Here is a 22,398-nt window from a genome sequence, read left to right as displayed (position 1 = left end):
TATCATGAACTATGACTTGGAGAAATGCCCCTTTACAGACAAGAGATGTAGACTTCCCACTGTGGCAGTTGGTGACTCAGCACTAAGAGAGTTCAGGAGCCAGCGTGTACATCGGAGACATGGAGATGCCGGGCGGCTCTGGATGCGTGGCCTCTGGCACGGGACTCCAGTCCTTTCTTCCTTAGAATTGCTCCTGGCCTGGGGCTGCAGAGCTACCAGGTGCCCCAGGCCTCTTGGCAGGGTCAATGAGGCCCCCTGGTACTTTCTGGGCCCGCCCTCAGAACTGTGGAGAAAGTGTTTCTGTCAGTACAGCACAGGCGCAGAAGGGACAAGCCTAAGAGCTACCCTGTCCTGAGCTCGGGCTGCTAGCCCGCCTCACACCACCACCCCTGCTTATTGGAAATGGACATTTCTGTTAGGGTCTTGTGTCCCTAAAGCCCAGGTGATGTCACGGTGAGTTGCACATAGGGAGCCTTAGTGCAGCACCAGAGAGATATCTCAAGAAAGGAGTGGATTAACAAATCCAGGGGACAGTTTTCCTCAGCTGTTCTGGTGATGTCATGGGCCTGCTCATGCATGTCCCGAGGGAGCCATCATTGCCATTGGTCGGTGCAGGGGAAAGGCAGGAGGCAGGAGGAGTTGCCTCCACCCAGCCCAAGCAAGCCTTTCCACCTGTAGAGAGGAAACCTGGTGTGTGTGCTTGGGTGTGTCATTCACAGTCTTTAGACTGACTGCCTTGCCCTGTGGACCCCTTTGAGGGCTACAGAAAATAATGATGAAAGTGTCTGTCACAGAACTTGAAAAGGTGTTCATGAGAACATGGGTTAACACACATGTGCACAGGTGACATCACACTGTGGAAAGGGCAGCCACATTACCCAAGCAGAGCACATGCTTCCATCCATTGGTTCTCTGAGTGGAGGGCCAATGATTCTGTTTGCATACACCCTCTCTGCCCAGGGTTCAGTGACAGGGAGCTAAACCTACCATGAGATGCATGTCCTTGCTGTACCCTGAGTGTGTGGCTGTGATTGCAGCCATAGATGTGGGGAAGAAGTATGAGCCAGCAGGTGCCTCACAGCCTAAAGGAGGCTCCGTCACCTTCTCCAAGCCAGAGATGCAATCAGCCTCACTGTGCCTTGCTCCAGAGAGCTCAGCTCCGTCAACAGAGCTTATGACTTATGCATGAGCAAGGCAACCCCATCTGGCCTCCCTCAAGGTCTTGACCCTTCCCCAGCCTTCTTTGCTGCCGGTACATAATCCCCAGCAATCGGGGAACCTGAAGCCTGTTACCAATTACTGTGGGCATCTCTGTGTGCCCCCCAGAGAGTACCTTGTGCCTTGTTAGGCTTAATTGCATGGCCACGGAGAGCTGGAGCCTCTGGCAGTGTGTCATCAGTGGCCCTGGGGCATCCCCGGGATGGGCAGCTCGGTGTGGGGGAGTCCACTGCCTGGGAGCAGTGTGTGACTGAGTCCATTACCACTACAAAGGCTGGAGAAGGGCCTCAGCTCCAGGGAGCCCAGGCTGAGGAGTCCATTGACTACAGAGGCTGGAGAGGAGGGACACTGGGACTCCCCACACAAAGCTCGCTGGGGACTCTGAAAGCTGGAGTAAGTGAGAATGCTCACTGCCAAGCTCTTCTCCCGGCCCATGAGGTCATCAGTGTGGACGACAGGCTAGGAAGGGTTCCCTCCACAGTTCCTGCCACGGTGACGTCATGGTCATCAGCATGGGCTATAGTTCAGGAAACGGTTTCCTTCATGGTCTCTGTCCTACTGATGCTGTACAAGTCGTGGTGTCTACAGAGAGCCAGCTGTGCCCAGGATGGCCTTTGAGTCAAATCCATGTGATAGCGCCAGAGAATCCCCGGGTGGATAGATGGTGTCAGCTCCATCCCAGAGAGGTGTACAGGAGGCCAGAGGGGTGTGTGGTAAAGCTGGGGTTTAGATTGGGGTGTGTGTGTAGGGGGGTATGTATGTGAACTGAAACAAGATGTATGTGTATTTATAGACCTAGCTGGTCTTGAATTCACTCTGGAACTGCCCAGCTAGCCTAGGCTGGCCTCTAATTTCTGTGACTCTCCTGCCTCTGTCCTGAGCAGATACTTAACATTTAGCCATCACTCATAGTACATAGTGAGATATTAACCCCCAACAGGAAGGGCTGGCAGAGCCCTCTGGGTTGTTTTTGGTAGCATTGCCGATGAATGTCCTTCTTCTCTGTCTGCTTTATCCAGGCTGGACTGGTCACAGTGTGGGAATTACCTTTTCTGTTCAAGTGGGGTTTCCTCAGAGAGGGAGGGAAGGAGGGAGGAAGAGAGAGAGAGAGAGACAGAGACAGAGACAGACAGACAGACAGAGGTGGGGGAGAGTGGAAGGAAACCCCCAATAGTTCTGCACAGTCATACACAGCCCAGAGATTCATGAGCTATGGTCAGCTCTGCCCTCAGGGCTGCCCTTCATGCGGCTCATGGTCCATGCCTGTGGCTTTTGCTGCTGAGGTCCCACCATCTGACGGGCCAGGAGAGTGGGCTTTTGTGTTAATCGAGGCATCAGACCCATGGCCCTTACAGGAACCACACTTCAGAATGGTGTGCCCATCTGCAGAACTCCTGGGCAGGGCTCCCCTTGGCTTGGCTGCCTGAGCACTCTGAGGTGACACTGTTAGGGACACTGAGGTGACGCTGTTAGGGACACTCTGAGGTGACATAGACTCAGGACACTCTGAGGTGACACAGACTCAGGACACTTTGAGGTGACATTGTTAGGGACACTCTGAGGTGACATAGACTCAAGACACTGAGGTGACATCGTTAGGGACACTCTGAGGTGACACAGACTCAGGACACTCTAAAGTGACGCCATTAGGGACACTCTGAGGAACAGGATCCTCGCGTGCAGGCTCCTCCAGTTGCTGTTCTTCTCAAGCAGCCTGAAGCCCTGATATCATATTGATGTAAATACAAAAAAAATAGCCGCTTTCCTGAAAACCTCGAAAGAGTCTGTCCTCATCAATATTTCATGGCAGGAGCCTGTATTAATGCAAACCCATTATGTCATGATGAGGAAGGGACTTGACCATCTATGAATATTTCACACTCAGAAGAGCGAGAGATAATTAACAATGGCAAGCCCACTGCCAAATAAAATGCTGCTTTAAACAGTATCCCGGCGAACCATTGTGCCAACACATGCCTGTAACCCCAGCTCTCAGGAGGTGGAGCCAGGTTATCCCTCCCTACATAGTGACTTGTGACTTCAAGGCTAGCCTTGGCTACATAAGACCCTGTCTCAAAAAAAAAAAAAAAAAAGAAAGAAAAGAAAAAAGAAAACAGTTCTGGCTAGATTAAAATAATAAATATATAATCTGTTACCCAACAAAATGTCTTTAAATATATGCTCTCATTAATTGTGTGAAGATACAAAACTTCTCTCACAGTTATATTGTGCCTAAGAAATATCTCCCAGGGATAGTGTATTTTAGCATGTAGCTTTGGGCCTTTCTGCAGTTTAATCTGGGTCCCATTGCCTGCTTCCCCAGAGAATAGCTCATGACAGGCCTAAACTCACTCAGAAAAGGAAGCGTTCATCTCTGAGAGCCCCTCTGGCAATGGCGTGAGGAATTGGCCCTTCGAGTAAGGTCCTGCATCTCTATCCTTTCTGAAGCTTTGTCTTACCGCGTAGGCTTGCTCTTGGTCAAATGTGAGTTTACAGTTTTCTAATCTTTACAGTGTGTCCAAGCGTCCTGTTCTCTTCTCTCAGACTGTCCTCTCTGCATCTGTCTCACAGTGGCTGGGCCCTGCCCCTCCTGTGTCTCCTCTGCTATGTCTGCCTGCTGAGCTTGAAGCTACATGCGGGGACCTCCTTCCCCACCTCTCTGGGGCCACAGTCACTGCCTGCTTCTAAGTCACCTTCACACTGGGGCTGATTTTTGTTTCCTTGGGCTGTTGTGACTGTGGCCCTGCAGTCTGAGAGAGTCATGGGTGCTGGTCTACCTGCTGACTGGTCACCCAGCCTCCTGGCTCCCTCCCCCCCACCATGCTTCCACACCTCATGATGACCTCAGGGTTCCTAAGTCAGTCAGGATGGTGCTGTAGGAGGGCATGCCCACCTTGGGTGAAGGGTGTGAGCAGGCAGGGTCCTCCTTAACTCTTCTTCACACACCTGCTCACCCAGAAATGACAAGAGCCCCTCTTTCAACATACTGAGAATCGGATTTTTCCGGCCCCTTCTGTTAGCTTCCTGATATCACTTCTCATGGGATTCCCGTCACACAGCCACAGAGGAGTCTCCTGTCTTCTTCCATTTGCTCCTGCCTCCCTTCCCTGCTGTCTTTTCTTGGAGAGGACCCTTTAAGTCCTATGTAAGATTACGCTGCTCAAGCTGGGCGGTGGTGGCGCACGCCTTTTAGTCCCAGCACTCGGGAGGGGAGGCAGAGGCAGGCGGATCTCTGTGAGTTCAAGACCAGCCTGGTCTACAAGAGCTAGTTCCAGGACAGGAACCAAAAGCTACTGAGAAACCCTGTCTCGAAAATCCAAAAAAAAAAAAAAAAAAAAAAAAAAAAGATTACACTGCTCAAATCTTCCATCAACTCTGATCTAAGGGGAGAATCCCAGCGTGCCCTGTCCCACAAGGCCTTGCAGTTGGCCACCATCTATTTGGCTCACCTCTGTGGCTGTTCCCTTTGCTCATCCGTCTCCATAAGTGTGTGCTTAGGGCATCCGTGTATGCCGTGCCACGTTTATGGAGGATTCTGGGTCACACCCCACGTATTGCCTGTCTTTAATTTCTTTAGGAGTTCCCTGCAGAGCAGCCTGTAAGACAGAGTCCTCGTGCCCTGCCTCCGTGCCCCCGCACCGGCTCTGTGTTTCCACCTCAATTGCCCTTACTGTTTGGTAGCACTTGGTGTATTTGCTTTTTCTCCCAAGGCTGTAGTCCCTGTGAAGATAAGAAATCTGTCTGTGTGTCGCTTCTTTGTCCATCTAGCACTTAGACTTGTACAGGGCATGCTGACTGCTTAGAACAATGACCCTCCTTGTTAGGTTACACCTGCCTCTCCTCCCCGCTGGCTGGACTCCAGCCCTATGCTGTCTTCAGAGCCCACCTCCCTCGGTGTGGCCAAAGGTTGTGAAGGGGTGCCGCGGCATTTGGGGATGACAGGATGCACAGCCACACTACTGAGTGTCCCTCAGCCTGTAAAGTGAGCCAGGCCTCTGACAGGTCTCTCTGTGGATAGCATGTGAGAGTCAAACCTCGTCCTCAACTTTGCAGGACCTAGAACTGGCTTGGCGATGTCCTCTGGATATGCCTGTGACAGCATTTCCAGAGAGCTTAACTGGAGGGAAGACTGGGCCTGAGTGCAGGTAGCCATGCCATGGGGGGGAGGGGGCAGCCCAAGAACAACGGGAACTGCAAGCTCAGTACCAGAGTTCATCTCTGCTTCCTGACTGCTGATGCCATGTAGCCAGCTGCCCCATGCCCCTGCCATGCGCCCCCAAGGATGGACGGTACCTTCAAACCGTGAGCCAGGTGGCATATCTGGAGCGCCACCCAGAGTGCCACCTGGAACCTGGCAGGTGCTAATTGCCAGGTGTTTCATCATTCGTCCCTGGAAGGTTGGTGTTGGCTTGGTGGGCAGCAGACCTTCCCAGAGCCATTTCCAGTCACAATGCCAGCACCGGGTGTGAGTCCTACTGTGCGCTGGGCTCTGTACTGGGTGTTGGGTGGGATGAGCAAGGAAGCAGCCTTCCTATAAACTGAAGTGTCTTATAATTCCCACCCCTTTGTGCTGGCCCAGCTCAGTGCTGACACCCCAGAGGTGTGTCATGCCTATGACCTAGGAGATGTTCTCACACTTGGCACAGTCCTGCGATACCATGCTTGCTCCTGGGATCCTCATGACAGAGGTCTACACTTGCTCTAGCACCAGGCCTGAGTCTCAGCTCTGCCAGTATGTACAGATCTCTGCCCACAGGTTCCAAAGACGTTAGAGGCTCACCCCAATGCCCTCACACTCTCCAAGCTGCTGAGACACTGGGTCACTGTCGTGGTTAGGGTTTCTATTACCATGGTAAACACCATGACCAAAGCAAAGCTCTCCGTAGCCGTGAACCACGTGAGGGTAGGTAGGGAATAGTGTGGGAACCAGCAGCGGGCTCCTTGCAGGGTGCTGCCACCCTGGGAACGCTGTGAGCTCATGCCATCACCAGCAAGCAGAGCATAAATAATACTGGTGAGCAGGTGTGGGCAACAGGGATAGCATAGGATAGCCACCTCAGAGAGCTATCAGGGACATGGTGACACAGACAGAGAGACTGCTGGGCACAGGACACATGGACTATGGAGGCGCTCAGACACAAAGGGGACAGTGGGGAGCATAGGGCATGCTGAGGTAACACACAAAGAAATAGGGCTGAAATTCTGGGCTATTCTGGAGACGATCCAGGAGGCTTCCTCCTCCACCACTTAGCCCCTGGGGTTTGCAGGCAAGACACACTGAGGCAGCACTAGGGAGCAGGTCACTTTCCCTCAGGGTCAAGTAAGGGACCCCGAGGACAGCATCTGCAGATCTAAGGCTGAACTGTGCCTTCAGGGTCCTTGTCATAGACATAGCTGCCCACAGCACTGGTATTCATCCCTTGGGTCCTGGGTCCAAAGAGAATTCCATAGCAAGGCTATAGCTGTCGGGCTGGCCGTCATGCTCAGCATGGCCCCCGGGGGTCAGTGTCTTGGAGCAGCGGTCACAGCGCAAGCAGGGCCGGAGCCAATCCTTGCCCAGAGAGGTCACCTTCTCAGCAAAGTACACACATGTTGGGTTCCCCAGTGAATGTAACGACACTAGAGGCTTTGGTGGGACCTTTGGGGGAGTCCACTGGTCTTCCTCTCTTCTGTTTGCACCACAGGGACCTCAATGGGGCCAGTGACCTGAGGGCCATCAGTCAGAGGCTCCTCATAGATGTAGGAACCAGCACCCCCTATATTCATGCCTTTGGGTCCAAACTGTGGCATAGCAGGGTTTGTGGCAGAAGGGCTTCCCATCATGCTCAGCGTGGCCCCCAGGGGTCAGTGTCTTGCTGCAGTGCTCGCATTTGAGACAGAACTTATGCCAGTCCTTGCCCAGGGAGCTCACCTTCTCCGCGAAGTACACGGTCTTGTCACACTTGGGACACTTGGAGATCATGGTTCCTGTGCTCGGTAGGTCCGCGCCCTCCACCCGAACTGGTCTCTGCGCCATTTTCATAATTGATATCCCCCCTCCCTAATGACTCCAGCTATGTCAGGACACAAAACTAACCAGCACAAAAGTGACATGGTTGGGTGGGCACGGGGTCACCACACCTGGCACATGGAAGGAGCCTAACTGTGTTTACCATGTGTACTCAGAGTCTTACTGGTCACTGTCACTCTCCCAACTGTTGTTGTCCCCTCTGCCCCCGACACCATCCCAATCCTCAGGGTTCACCTCGCTGTGTGTCAGGAGGGGTGTCATCTCTACCTTTTCCTTTACCTCTGGGCTCCCAGGACTCCTGGTCTGATGAGTTTTGCCTATTTCACCTTCCGTTTCCTCTCAGTCCTGTCAGTGTATGGCCCACCTGGACCTGAGGAACATTTGTTATCTTAGCAAAGTTGAATCTTGATGTTCGTTTGCTGACCAAATAGCCAGCATGTGACCTTTGAGGTACTTGGGTCGAGCATCACAGACATGACTGGAAAGTGAAAAGTTTCCCTGTATACAGTTGAAAACAAAACAGGACTCTCACTATTCACACTGCCCCACACAGCACTCTCACTGTTCACACTGTTTTACACAGGACTCTCATTATTCACACAGGATCCTCACTATTCACACTGCTTTACACAGGATCCTCACTATTCACACTGCCCCACACAGGATTCTCACTATTCACACTGCCCCACACAGGATTCTCACTATTCACACTGCCCCACACAGGATTCTCACTATTCACACTGCCCCTACACAGGATTCTCACTATTCACACTGCACCTACACAGGATTCTCACTATTCACACTGCCCCTACACAGGATTCTCACTATTCACACTGCACCTACACAGGATTCTCACTATTCACACTGCCCCTACACAGGATTCTCACTATTCACACTGCACCTACACAGGATTCTCACTATTCACACTGCCCCACACAGGATTCTCACTATTCACACTGCCCCACACAGGATTCTCACTATTCACACTGCCCCACACAGGATTCTCACTATTCACACTGCACCTACACAGGATTCTCACTATTCACACTGCCCCTACACAGGATTCTCACTATTCACACTCCCCCCACAGGACTCTCATTATTTACATTGCCCCCCAGATACCTTTTGCTTCCGTTTAAATGGCATAGGGTTCATGTCTGTCTATTCTAACATTAATAAACAGTAAGCCTGTAATTTTGCATGCTGTAGTTCAGGACCTCTGTGAGCAAATATCTAAAAAGAAACACCATGGTCACTGAAAATTGGGGGTCCGGAGAGGTTGTGCAGAAAGAGCTAGGCAGTAGATGACACCCGTGACAATAGCAAGTCAATCGTATTCCTCGCAGGAGGCTGCAGGCCTCATTTGCGTGTCTGAAACATTCCAATGATTGCCACGCCTCAGCCTCCTCCTAATGAGACCTGATGGGTCTTAGATGATCCCCGTCCTTATAGGAAATCTTGTAACATCACCAGCAGTTAGGCATGGAGCCCAAGGGGACAAGTTTGTCCCCGGGGTGGCCTTAAATATGGAAGCACACTGAATTTTAAAGCATGCATTTTTTCATCTTACCAAGGTCAAAATGATAAGCAATTTAAATTACAAGTAAGGGAGAGAAAAGTACCGGAAGTTAAATGAGATCCAGGTGTTTATCTGTAGAAGCTGCCGGATCGCCTTAGGGCTAGAAAATGGGCTTGCGTAGGGCATTTGCTCGCCAGTTTTCTGTTCCGATTTTGATGACATTTTTAGACTTTTTCATTTCCACACACCCAGTAACGAGATAAACAACGTGCAGACTATAGAACAACGCTAGTTAAACATTTACACAGTCTGTCCTGTTATTCCTTGAAACTATTAAAATGTAATGTTCTCATATGGAATCATTATAAATTTATACGCAGTCTGATGGATGGCGAGGCGCCGTCCTGTGGCCCGTGGCTGGCTGTTCTGGATTCGGGCGGCAGCTGTTCTCAGAGTCGTCGTTCTGAGGTGATTAGATCCCATGATGTCCTGGGAGATGCTGCTGCCCCTTCTCATTTGCATAAAACACATGTCTGGTTATGTGATTGGGTTTGAGACCTTCGGAACAGCTCTCTTAGGGAAGGAAAGCGAGTGTAGAGACTGCCCTGAAGACTTCTGCCTTAAAATCTCTATTAAGAATGTATCCAGAAAGAGGACACAGGAGGAGACCACTTTGTCTCCAGGACTGTGTGTCTCTCTCTAGGTGTGGTCTTACGGCACCATGCTGCCGTGGTATAACTGCTCGGGAGGCATGGAAGTGGGAGCCTGGGGAGTCTCCCAAACTTGGAGAGACTTCTAGCAACTGCGCGGCTACAATGTCTGTCAGACGTCCCAAACTTGACAAGGAGTTTGAGGCTTTCTCTATGTGAACAGTAAATACTATGGCCAGTGCTGGTCACTGGGGCCCTGGGGATGGAGACGGGGAGCTGCACCCTTCGCAGGGAGTGTAGGAGTGAGGGTCAGTACCATTCTGGGAGGAGGGCACTCAGTAGTCCTGAGACCAGGTGGTCACCAAGGAGCAAGTTAGAGAATAGGGACAGCCACGGGCAGGGTCCTCTCCTGTGCCCTTTCCAGTCCCTTTTATCTCATTTTTAGAAGGGTTTGTGACTCAGAAAGTGAGAGAAACAAACTCAGAAACAGCAGGCATGGACTGCGCTGCTCTTGGTGACAGAGAAGGACAGAGGAGCTGGGGTTCCAGGAGGGGCTCCCTTCAGCCTCCTTTCTCATCAGGTCTGTGTTGAGTACGAGGGTGCTAAACTTGGTGAATAATGAGTTTGCATAAAATATGGACATTAGTGTTAGTTTGTGAAGAAATGGCTTTAATAGACCTCAATTATTCTAGTGCAGTGTTAAATGATGAAATATTTACCACGAGTGTGATACACCCATGATATGGCGTGGAGAATTTATCTCCATATCAGTAATGGCAAGATGGACAGACTGAGCTACATCTGATTTTTCAGAAAGGTTGTGTGGCCCTGGGAGTGGTGCCGTGGGGAAAAGAAATACATAGGAAGGTCTGATAGGAAAAAGAAAGACATAAAAAAAATATGCCATTTCATTCAAAGTTGGAATGCGGTGCCTTGGGCCCTGAATTCCATAGAGACACTCCTCCAGAGAGAAGCCTGTGTGTTTTATAGGTGTTCCCTGAACTCCAAGGGGAAATCGGGGTCCTGTGCGTACCTGCTAAACTGCCTGTGGGTGGGAATGACTGTCTTGGCATCTCTTCAGCTGACTCTGCTCTCTTTGAGCCCAGTTCACAAGAGGCAGAGGTGCCCACAGGCTGCCATGGGCTGACTTGGTGCTATGGAGTCGAAACTGGTGCCTCTGGCTGCTCTCCCCAGGGCCATGAAGGGCAGGTGGTGACAAACTGGCACATTCCATGTTGCCAAGTACAGGCTGATGGGAATATGAATTCAGGTTGTCCCAACTAAAAGGGCCTGGGACCTAGATAGTCCTGTCTCTTTAGGAATGTCCCAGAGCAGAGTTAGGGGACATACGCCATCCAGCAGGTTCCTGTGCCTGTCCCTGGGCCAGTACCGAGTGTGGAACTGACCTGTGGGAGTTGTATTGGGTTTGAGTGGGAGAATGACTGGATTTCCAGTGACATTTAGTGTGACCTGTGTGGTGTTGTGGTCTTCCAGATTTGCTCAGGAACAGAAGGGCCCACCATTCCTGTCATCCGTTGGTCTGGACTATGCCCCTTGGTTCCATGATGTACTTTGGTTTCTTGGACATCTTGGAGAGAGACCTGGTTCTGTGCAAGCACAGAGTCTTGGCCCGCCCCTGGAGTCTCTAAGCTTTCTGCATCTCCTGGAAACTGAGACCTGGGGATTCAGACTCTCTATGAGGTTTAGCTAGATCCTGCTTCTCAATTCCTCCCTGGTTCAAATGGTGCTGAATCCAATAGATGCACAGACTCAAATGTAGGGGCTCTGGGTTGCAGGAAGCTAGCAATGCTCAAAGGAGTCTTTTGTTGTTGTTTTGGCTTTTTGTTTTAATTTTTGAGACAGGGTTTCTCTGTGTAGCTCTGACTGTTGTAGAACTCGCTCTGTAGAGCAGGCTGTCATTGAACTCACAGAGATCCACCTGCCTCTGCCTTCTGAGTGCTGGGACACCTCCACCCGGCTGCTCAAGGAAGTCTTAGCATCTGCCTCCGCCTGAGTGAAGCCTCGTCTGTGTTCCCTCACCCACAAAGCTCCCGGCGTTATGAAGAGAATGACACGGGCTTTGGTGGCAGAAGGACTTTAGTTGCTGGGTCCTCGATGTCTCTCTTACAGAGGGCAGTGCAGCAAGGGTTCCCTGGGAGTTCCTGCCCTCCAGGGCCCCAAGGTGATGGCTCAGTGCAAGGTGACAGCTGACCCTTGACTCTGCAGATAATGAGAAGTCGTGCTGAGATGATCTGTGCAACGGTGGAGGACCTGGATCCTGGGACTGTTCGCTGCCGCACCGAGGCAGAATGACAAGCACACGTGACAGGGAGGGGTCTTAGGACAAAGTGTGGCTGTAGAATGGGAGCAAGGAATGAGGTGGGCATGGTCAAGCAGAGCCTGCCCTAGGAGGGCTTGATGCTGCTCAAGTGTTGAAAGCTGGAGGACAAAGGGAATTTACGTGTTTGCCTGGGTGTGGGCTGCGTGGTTCCACGGGGGCTCTAAAATGGGAGCATTCAAAACAGGAATTCCTTATTTTATAGTTTTTCCAAAAATGAGAAGGCATTTGCATACTAAAGCAGAGTGTGCATGTGTGGTCTCGTTTACCCAGGCACAGCCGAGACTGAGTTGATTACCGGGTAAACTTTGAAGCCTTTGAACTCAGCTGGGGCCGTGATTATGTTGCTTTTCTTTGGTGCCTGGTCTATTTAGGAAAAGGTATAAATCTTGTGAATCGTTTCTCTCTCGCTCTCTAAAACTCCTTTCCACTGTCTAAAGTGGGGGATTCCGGTTACCACGTTCTGTAATTGGCCTCTGAAGATGAATCCTGGGTAGTAACTCGTGTTGTTTTTAAATCATTAGAAAAGTTTGAGACTCCTCAAAAGAAGTCCCTGTGCCTGCGGCCCTTGGATCCCAGAGAGAGCCCTGCCCCTCCTCACACAAGGTGTAGCATCCCTAGAATTCGTGGGAAGTGATTCCACAAGTGAATTTTAAGTTTTTGTTTAATTTTTGTTCTCTCTTTCTCTATTTTTAAACAAAACCAAGAACCTAACATCTGTTCACCATCATCTTTTATCAATTATTTTATTTCATATTTGCTTTTAGCAGCACACACAAAAAGAACCTTCCCTCCTGTGTAGTTATTATAACAGTAGTTCATGGCAAAAGTAACACAGTCCAGAAGTCTGTGAGTAGCAAATAAATCCCCAAAGGGGCAGGATTCCTCACCCCATGCTGGCCTTGCCCCACTCCCCAGTCTCTGGCTCCCACATCATACTGCAGCCCAGCTTGGGCCCTGGTGGGACGGCAGAACCTGCATTTGCTCCCCTAATTGAACAAAAACTTTAAGCTCCTACCAGATATGGCTGATATTATTAGAGAATAAATCCCGCGAGAGAAGCGAAAAGACAGCTGTGGATGAATGAATGACCCTAAAGTCCAACCCTGGTGTCCCAGCTGGTATCCAGCTGTGAGCAGTTGTAGGAAAAGTGAGAAGGGAACATGGTCCCGGGAGCCAGCCAGAGCTCACCTTACACCTCCACAAAAGAAGCTCATCTGTCTCCTCCGCCCTCGGATGAAGTCATTCCTGGCCTGTGCTCCAGGGTCGCCTCCCTCCTTGGTTCTGCCTGCCACGGTTCCGGCCTCTAACAGGTCCTCTCTTGGGCTGTGCCTTAGCTCCCCTGGAACAGCGTCTATTCCTGCTCTGCCTCTGTCTTCCTCGCCCTCTGGCCTCCCCAGGTTCTGGAGGGGCCCAGTGTGTACCCTGGAGTATGTGGCCGCGCTGGTGCCTCATGCTTACAGCGACCACATTCCTGAACTGCCCTGTTCATGCTCTCCTAGCATCTAGTTAGAGTGTGGCGGTTATCGAGAGCAACCTGTGGTAGGAAGAGGGAAGACAACCGTAAGAGAGGAGGTGCGAAGCAGGAAGTGAGAACCGCGAGCCTGGAGGTGCTGAGCAAAGAATAAAGGAGGGGAAGGAAATGCCCTGACCCACAAGGTGTTCATAACCCCACACAGAGAGATTTATACTGAATTATTAAAGTTTGCTATGACATACAAACCAATGAGGGCACTTGGGACAGCTCCTGGGCCTTGGGGTGGGCCTCAGGGACAGCAGAGGGTTCTAGGCTGATGGCATGACAACCCTAATCCAGTGTGGGCTGGCAAACTTGTGTCGCCCCAAGCCCAAGCCTGTGCTGGGTGTAGGGACACTTTTCTGCCCCAGCCATAGATGAGCACTCAGAGGCTCCCCTGGGAACAGGACATTGCTGTCATGAGTGCTCCCACAGACCTGGCCCACCCAGGCTGGTTCCCAAGGTGGTACTGAACAAAGACTCCCCAAACCAGCCCAACTGTGTGCAATCCTGTTTGAATGCCTCAAAGTACAGAGCAAGGCATGACGATCCATGCTTATCATTCTAACACTGTGGAGGCAGGGGCATGACGGTCCATGCTTATTCTAACTGTGGAGGCAGGGGCATGATGATCCATGCTTAATCTAACTGTGGAGGCAGGGGCACGATGGTCTATGATTATTCTAACTGTGGAGGCAGGGGCATGACGATCCACGCTTATCATTCTAACACTGTGGAGGCAGGGGCATGACGGTCCATGGTTATTCTAACTGTGGAGGCAGAGGCATGATGATCCATTATTATTGTTCTAACTATGGAGGCAGGGGCATGATGATCCTGAGAATTCAGGGTTGGCCTGGCCACACAGTGCAATCCAGGCCAGGTCTGTGCTACCTAGTAAGGCCCTGTCTCCAAATCAGAAACAAACCAACAGGAAAGACATAGTGGTGCTGAAGTGAGTCCATTTTTTTCCCCTTTCAAATAAATTGTGTAAAACCAAAGAGAAGACAGGCAGTGCAGCCAAGACTCCTTGTTCCCGGGTCCATCCCCATCGGTCATCTCTGTGGAACCTGGTGGAGAGTAGATAGTTATCCTGGGTGCAGGAGAAGCCCCCATGGCAACAGAGCTCAGATATATAAGTGACAGTGAGCTCACTATCCTTCCTTGCTAATACCAATGGTTGTCATTCTTAGAGACTCCTCTGCCAGCAGAGACTGGAGAAAGCAAGACATCCTCAGACTGATGGAGGCTCAGGTGGAGGCATCCGCAGCCCCCTCCCACACGCTCTTCCCTGAGTGTGAAGTGGCATTCACTGTGCCTATTCCCACTGGAAGCATTTGCTTCTCCCCCAGCACAGAGAAGCGTTATTCTGAGAGCTTGTCTATTCACTCTTCCTGAGCTCCTCAGTTCATACCCCTCTTCCTGAGCTCCTCAGTTCAAACCCCTCTTCCTGAGCTCTTCAGTTCACTCTTCCTGAGCTCCTCACTCCCCTCTTCCTGAACTACTCAGTTCACTCTTCCTGAGCTCCTCAGTTCACTCCCCTCTCCCCGAACTCCTCAGTTCACTCTTCCTGAGCTCCTCAGTTCACACCCCCTCTTCCTGAGCTCCTCGGTTCACACCCCTCTTCCTGAGGTTCTCAGTTCACACACCCTCTTCCTGAGCTCCTCGGTTCACTCTTCCTGAGCTCCTCAGTTCACTCCCCTCTCCCTGAACTACTCAGTTCACTCTTCCTGAGTTTCTCAGTTCACTCCCCTCTTCCTGAGCTCTTCAGTTCACACCCCCCTTCCTGAGCTCCTCGGTTCACACCCCTCTTCCTGAGGTTCTCAGTTCACACCCCCCTTCCTGAGCTCCTCGGTTCACACCCCTCTTCCTGAGGTTCTCAGTTCACACCCCCTCTTCCTGAGCTCCTCGGTTCACATCCCTCTTCCTGAACTCCTCAGTTTACTCTTCCTGAACTCCTCAGTTCACTCTTCCTGAACTCCTCAGTTCACCCCCCTCTTCCTGAGCTCCTCAGTTCATTCCCCTTTCCTGAACTCCTCAGTTCACTCTTTCTGAGCTCCTCAGTTCACTCCCCTCTTCCTAAACTCCTCAGTTCACTCTTCCTGAGCTCCTCAGTTCACACCCCTCTTCCTGAGCTCCTCAGGTCACACCCTTCTTCCTGAACTCCTCAGTTCACTCCCCTCTTCCTGAGCTCCTCAGTTCACTCTTCCTGAGCTCCTCAGTTCACTCCCCTCTCCCTGAACTACTCAGTTCACTCTTCCTGAGTTCCTCAGTTCACTCCCCTCTTCCTGAGCTCTTCAGTTCACACCCCCTTCCTGAGCTCCTCAGTTCAAACCCCTCTTCCTGAGCTCTTCAGTTCACTCTTCCTGAGCTCCTCAGTTCACTCCCCTCTTCCTGAGCTCCTCAGTTCACTCCCCTCTCCCTGAACTCCTCAATTCACTCTTCCTGAGCTCCTCAGTTCACACCCCCTTCCTGAGCTCCTCAGTTCACACCCCTTCCTGAGCTCCTCAGTTCACACCCCCTCTTCCTGAGCTCCTCAGTTCACACCCCCTCTTCCTGAGCTCCTCGGTTCACACCCCTCTTCCTGAGCTCCTCAGTTCACTCCCCTCTTCCTGAGCTCTTCAGTTCACTCTTCCTGAACTCCTCAGTTCACCCCCCTCTTCCTGAGCTCCTCAGTTCACTCCCCTCTTCCTGAGCTCCTCAGTTCACTCTTCCTGAGCTCCTCAGTTCACACCCCTCTTCCTGAGCTCCTCAGGTCACACCCCTCTTCCTGAACTCCTCAGTTCACTCCCCTCTTCCTGAGCTCCTCAGTTTACTCTTCCTGAGCTCCTCAGTTCACTCCCCTCTTCCTGAGCTCCCCAGTTCACTCTTCCTGAGCTCCCCAGTTCACTCTTCCTGAGCTCCTCAGTTCACTCTTCCCCCGCTTCCTCACGGCAGATGCTGGAGGAGGGAGAGAGGGAAACTCACTCATCAAAGAAGATCACTTAACTTTGCCCACCTCCTGTCACAGCCCTATTAGGATGAATTTTTATAATACAAGCCCTAAAATGGCATCACTTAATACATGTTGAAATTTTACACTGCCTTCACTTTTAATATGGACAAAATTACCTATAATTATCTTGACCCAGGAAACTGTTCTGAATTATGAAATCACTTTATGGGTGCTTCAGACTTCATGTCTTAGACAACATGAGAAAAAAGATCTGAAATGGAGTGTGTGTGTGTGTGTGTGTGTGTGTGCGCGCACCAGAAGACAATCTCAGGTGACATTCCCCAGGGACAGAGGCCCTCACTGGCTATGCTGGCTAGGCTGGGTATCCTGCAAGCTTGCTGGGTTCACCTGTCCCCAACTCCCCAGTGCACAGAGTATAAGCATGTGCTACCATAGCCAGGCTTTTTAAAAATTATTGTATTTTTATTTATTTTGTGTGTCAGAGCAGGGAGTCCTGTGTGTGCCACAGCAGAAATGTAGAGGCCAAAGTGTTGGCACACAAAAGAATTCCAAAATAGGCTGGGATGGGGTATAACAAAGGTTTATTTATCTGGGGATAAACTCACAGAGAGAGGAGTGATCCACAGTCCTCTGTGTGCTCTGAGAACTGGAACCGAATCCAGTAGCCAAGAGGCCCATGTACACTTTTTGTCTGTACTTATAGTACAGGAGACCACGCCCAAAGTGGGCTGGTACCTTAAAGGCTATTGGCTGAAGAAGTTCCCACAGCACCTCCCCTTTTGTCTAAATAAGAGAGTTCTAAGCCTAATACAGAATTATACACAATAAGAACAAATATCAAGTATTGTCCAGAGAAAAGAAGAGGCAAAAGCATATATAAAAATTGGAATTATAACCAGCATGAACAACATGAAATAAGAAACTTATGCTAAATATTTCAATAGTTAGCCTATACTAAGGTATCTAAGTCTTATATTAAAAATGGTTTGGATAAGTTGTGAGAGGAAAGTAACTATGACTATCTAGTCTTCAGCCTCATTAAAGACCTGAAAAGAGAAATAATATTACTTGAGTAAACGGGAAGTGTAGTCAAGCAACTTTCAAAATGTGCAATAAATGACATAGAAAATCAGCCTCCTGGACAATCACCCAAAGTCTCATTTGCAACATTGGGGCAAACCAACTTTGGCTAAGGCCTAGAGTAACTGACAGACCATTTTCAGAGGCAGGAAAATTTTCAAAACCATCTTACCCTGACTTGGTAAGGTTTGTCAGTCTTTTTTCTTGTATTCTGCTTGTCCAGTCTGGTCACCATGCATTTTGTCAGTAGTCAGGGCAGGGGCAGTTCTTTGCCCAAAAGCCAGTTTTGCCAAGAAGAAAACAAACTTCACATGGAGTGTCTTCAGTGTTCAACATTCTCTCAGATATAGGTTGGTGTTGCCAGGAACAATTGTGTCTCAAGGCAACAGAATACTAAGTTTCTTAAAAGTCATATTCTACAGTTCTTAGAAGTGTCTGAACATTAACTATCTATGCGTAATACAATCTCTGTGCATCTAAAAAACCTGATTAGTCTAGCTGTAAGTATGACAAACATGGATGACTATTGACCTGTAATTCTTAATACTATATAGCTTAAAGACCAAGGCTTCATATTAAAAAATTAAACAATCTTTAAACAAATGTGCAGCAAATGAGGACAATGACCTTAAAATGTAAAAAATATATGTCTTGATCAGAGGTAGGAATTCATAGTGCAATATGAAAAATATATCCTAAAATTGCATTAATATACAAATATCTTAAGCAGAGGTAGAAGCAGGCATGCATACAATATGACAAAATAACTTTGCATATGTACACAAATATTGTAAACAGAAATAAGAACATATTCAATATAACAAATATAATTTGACTTCATTAATATACAAGAATCTATACCAATATAAATTGTCTATAAATAATAGCTCATAAGTAATCTCACTATTACTTACTATTATTATTAGTGTGAGTAAGCTCACACTAATTTACCTATTATCCCATCCCATCCCATCCCATCCATTCCCCCTTTTTATTTTTCAAGAGAGATCCCTGAGCCTACTTTGTTTCCACCCCCAACCCCTGATAATGTCCCTAACCCTGAGGACAAACTTTGTTAGGAGAGGGGACGTTGTTTTCTAGGATCACTTCCAGCTGTTATGGGGGTGATGTTATTTCTATGGGATCCTGTAAAAACTAAAATGATGGTTAAGCTTAAAGATTACTGTCTTGTATAATTGCAGGAATGTTAATCTGTGTATTCCATTGCTGTAACAGATCACGACCCCATAGATTATATGTGCCACATTTGGCCTCAGCCTTCCTCTCTGTCTTCGTAGCCCTATGCATTTAACCCATCTTGTGCTTTTTTTTTTCTTGAGATAGGGTTCCAATTCCTAGGAATTGAACATCTGCCTCTTGAAGAGGCCAATTTGGATGCCAAGATTCTGGAGTAATGATAGTCACATCCACACCAGTGTCCACTAATCCTTCAATTACAATGTTATTTATTCGTACTCTCAGCTTTGGTCTTTGATCATTTACAGAAGTTTGCCAAAATATATGTTTTCTAATTTCTATTGGAAATTTTTATTCATCCTCCATGTTTATTCTATCATCCAGAACAGTATGGTTTTATACAACAGACACTGGATTTTTCTAGTTTTCCTGGGGGGCATAGTGACTGGGAATGACTGAACCACGTTTGACCTGAAGGCCTGTGAGAGGCCCCACAAGGAGTTTCCTGATGGCCATGTGTTGCCTTGTTTGTCTCTTGTTGATCTACATTCATTGGTCCAATGTCAGCCTTTGCTGCATTTTCTACATAATCCATAAGATTGAGACCTTCTGTTTTTGTCATTTCCAGAGGAAACATTATTTCTAGGAATGCCTTGTCTGCAATCCCTTCTCAGATGTCCTATACTACCACAATTAAAACATTTGGTATTTCGATGTCTCTTAATACCTTTGGAAATTGCTTCTCCTATCCAAGCCTCAGTATTATAGTCAAATGACTCAACATTGGCTGTGTGCAGGATCCATTCATCCATTGGTGCTAGTGCTGATTTGACCTTTAAAGGCCCAAGCATTTTTTTTATTTTTAATTTTTTAATTTTTTTGTTTGTTTTTCAAGACAGGGTTTCTCTGTCTTGAACCAAGTACCTCGTTACATTCAAAACTGGCATTTTTTCAAAAGCCAACAATTCAATAAGTACTCATCTAGTTTCTGGATCTGTTACCCCTGTTTGTACAGCTTTAGATAATCTTTGTAAAAAGTCACTAAAGTGGTCTCTTGGGCCTTGTATGACCTTAGTATATGATTCAGTTCTTATTCTGGTTCTTGAATACTGTCCCAAGCATTCAAGACTGTTGTATGGCATAGGGACAAGATGTGTTCATTGTAAATAGCTTGACTCTGTGCATCAGCATAACGGCACTTGCCAAGAACTTGATCTTGAGAAGCCTCAAATCCTCTGACTCTACCTTGATGTTCCAGGGCTTTAGGCTCCTCTCTCCAATAGCACTTCCACTGTAGCTGTGGCCCATCTTCTAGCACCACACAGACTAATTGAAGGCAATCATGTGGAGTAGACTTGTTGCTTGAAACCTATGTCTTTATTGTAGGCAGAGGCTGCTCATTTGTTTCCTGGCCACCGAGACCCAAAATAATCACACAGAAACTGTATTAATTACAACACTACTTGGTCAACAGCTTAGGTGTTTTTCTAGCTAGCTCTTATATCTTAAATTAACCCATTTACATTATTTTGTATTTTACTGCAAGGCTTGTGGTTCACTCATAAGTTTCCCAGACACCTGTCTCCTTTGGCAGCTACACGGCGTCTCTCTGACTCTACCATCTTTCCTCCTCTATCTGCTTGAAATTCACACTGTAGTCTATTCTGCCCTCCCGTAGGCCAAAGCAGCTTTATTCATTAACTAATAAAAGCAACACATATACAGAAGAACTTTTCACACCCATTTCCCCTTTTCTGTTCAAATAAAAAGGAAGGTTTTAACTTTAACATAGCAATATTACATACAACAAAACAGTTATCAAGCAAGAATTATATTTAGAATATTTAGTCCATTTACATTTGGAAAATTAAGGAAAATACTCTATCATCTATCCTATCTTTGTGAGTCTAAAGTTTTATATCTAATCTACTTTCTATAATTATAACTATCTTTCTCCAACTCCATCAAAGACTCCAGAAGGATATAATATTGCCTAAGTCAACAGGAAGTGCATTGTAAGCATCTTCCAAAACTCCAGAATTGACAGAGACATCCTGCTACCTGTGGGGTGGGGTCCTGGAGATACCTGACTGTATCTGCCTCCTGTGTCTCCCCCAAGCCCCAAGCTGCTCACTGACTCCTGTCAACACCTACAGTGACCAGCTGTTGGCACAACTGTGTCTCATCAGGAGAATGTGTATCTTGTAGTCCTAGTTGACCTAACCCCAGCTTCATATGTGGGGCTCAGTCCACATCACTGGATATGGGGGTGGACCACAAAATTTTGCTGACAGTAAAAGTTATCTGAGACAAAAATGGATTAAAAATCTAGTGCCTTGGGAATTATCAATGTTCCTGGTAGTGTTCATGTATGTTGCATTGTATGACTTCACTGCAGCTTTGGCTTGACTACACACACACACACACACATACACATGCACACACAGGCACGTGCACACACACACAGTCATGCTCACCACACAACACACACCACCAGGGCGTGCTCTTGGGATGCTCCCACTCAGGCTGGCAACTGCTCTACGCTGTGACCTGCATGCTTTTCTAGAGACAAGAGACACAGGTTTTCTTATACTGCTATGCTGAAAAGTTATGAGGAGAAAGACCAAATCCACGACTGTCTAATTAAAGCAAGCTTTATTTTTGAGGTGGCCCTGGTATTGGTCAGCTGGCTCTCTCACCCTAAATCGGGATTTTTGAGAGCAGCCCTGGATGTGAGGAAGACAAGGATTTTATAGTTCAGAGGTGGGGGGGTTCCCAAATGGGGGTTTGGAGGACAAAATAGGTGGGATTACAGGAGCAGAACATAAGCATAGCAAGTTCATCATAACAACAGGTAGTCATAGCAGGGTAGCCATAGCAACCCTCTGAAGCAAAGGAGATTGCAAGATGGGTATTAACTTTTTGAAGCAAATGCATGGTTGCCATTTCCTGGAACAGAGAACCATTTGTAGTTAGGGTTACAGGTGAGACAAACCCCAAACCTTGAGAAACATTTAATCATAAACAAGAATGAACCTAGTTTGTCTTTGCTATAAGATGGTTTTACCTAAGATGGAGGCAGGCTGGCTTTTCACTACAGACACATGAGTTCAGTTTTAGAAAACAGGGCCCCATTTTACTGCTGGCCCTCCCTGGTATAGAAATATCAAATCAGGATAACTTTGCAATGTACTGTTTCAGACTGTTTGCCTTTTAGAAATTACTGTTTGAGTTGTTGACTTGAGTTTCATGTAGAAAAAAACAGCCTTTGAATTTTGTCTTGAGATTGGAACCAAATGCTCCACAGTTTTGCCATCTAGCTCAGCACCATCTGGAGCTGTCTATGCCTATGGACAAGTTCTCTCTGGCTGCCCTTGCGGTAGCCTTGGGCCATGGTGGCTACTGAGTACTCTACACGAAGCTAGTGCTTCTGAGGCATGGGAGTTCAGCCTTATTTAGTTTTAATTAACTTACACTGAAATTTCCATGCCACGTGCAGCTAGAAACTATTACATTAGACCCTGCTGTCTAATTAATCCCTTTGTAGCCAATATATCAAATATATATCAAATATATATCAAATATATCCCTGTCTATTCACCGCTAGCAGCAGAGCCCAGGGATTTGTTTGTGCTAGCGCAGCACTCTGCCCCTGGGCCACCCCTTCCCCAGCTCGGTAGGTACTTCCAGAGTGAATGAATCAATGGATGAGTGAATGTGGAGAAAATGACCCTGGGAACATGCATAGGCTGACCCTAGCACTCCTGCCTGGCTCTCCCACTCCTAAAGGCAGTGATTGCACTAGTTTGGCCTTAATATTGACATTGAATCCTAGTATCCGAGTACTTTATGGTCAAGTAGATTGAGGGAGAAAAAAAAAAGTCGGAAAATGTAATTTGAAGAGTGAGCACTAA

At 48.2% G+C, this 22,398-nt stretch overlaps 1 protein-coding gene and 1 pseudogene across 3 annotated transcripts in view; one reads left to right on the top strand and one right to left on the bottom strand.

Moving 5' to 3' along the window:
- The window catches only part of Ulk4 (unc-51 like kinase 4), a 294,534-nt gene that overhangs the window by 229,250 nt on the left and 42,886 nt on the right, over positions 1-22,398 (top strand). The window lies entirely within an intron of this gene.
- On the bottom strand, positions 6,570-7,180 carry LOC130873967 (cysteine-rich protein 2-like; annotated as a pseudogene).

Source organism: Chionomys nivalis, chromosome 4, assembly GCF_950005125.1.
Source record: "Chionomys nivalis chromosome 4, mChiNiv1.1, whole genome shotgun sequence".
NCBI classification, from domain to species: Eukaryota; Metazoa; Chordata; class Mammalia; order Rodentia; family Cricetidae; genus Chionomys; species Chionomys nivalis.
Note: the sequence above shows the minus strand (reverse complement) of the source record. Positions and strands in the feature narration are given on the sequence as shown.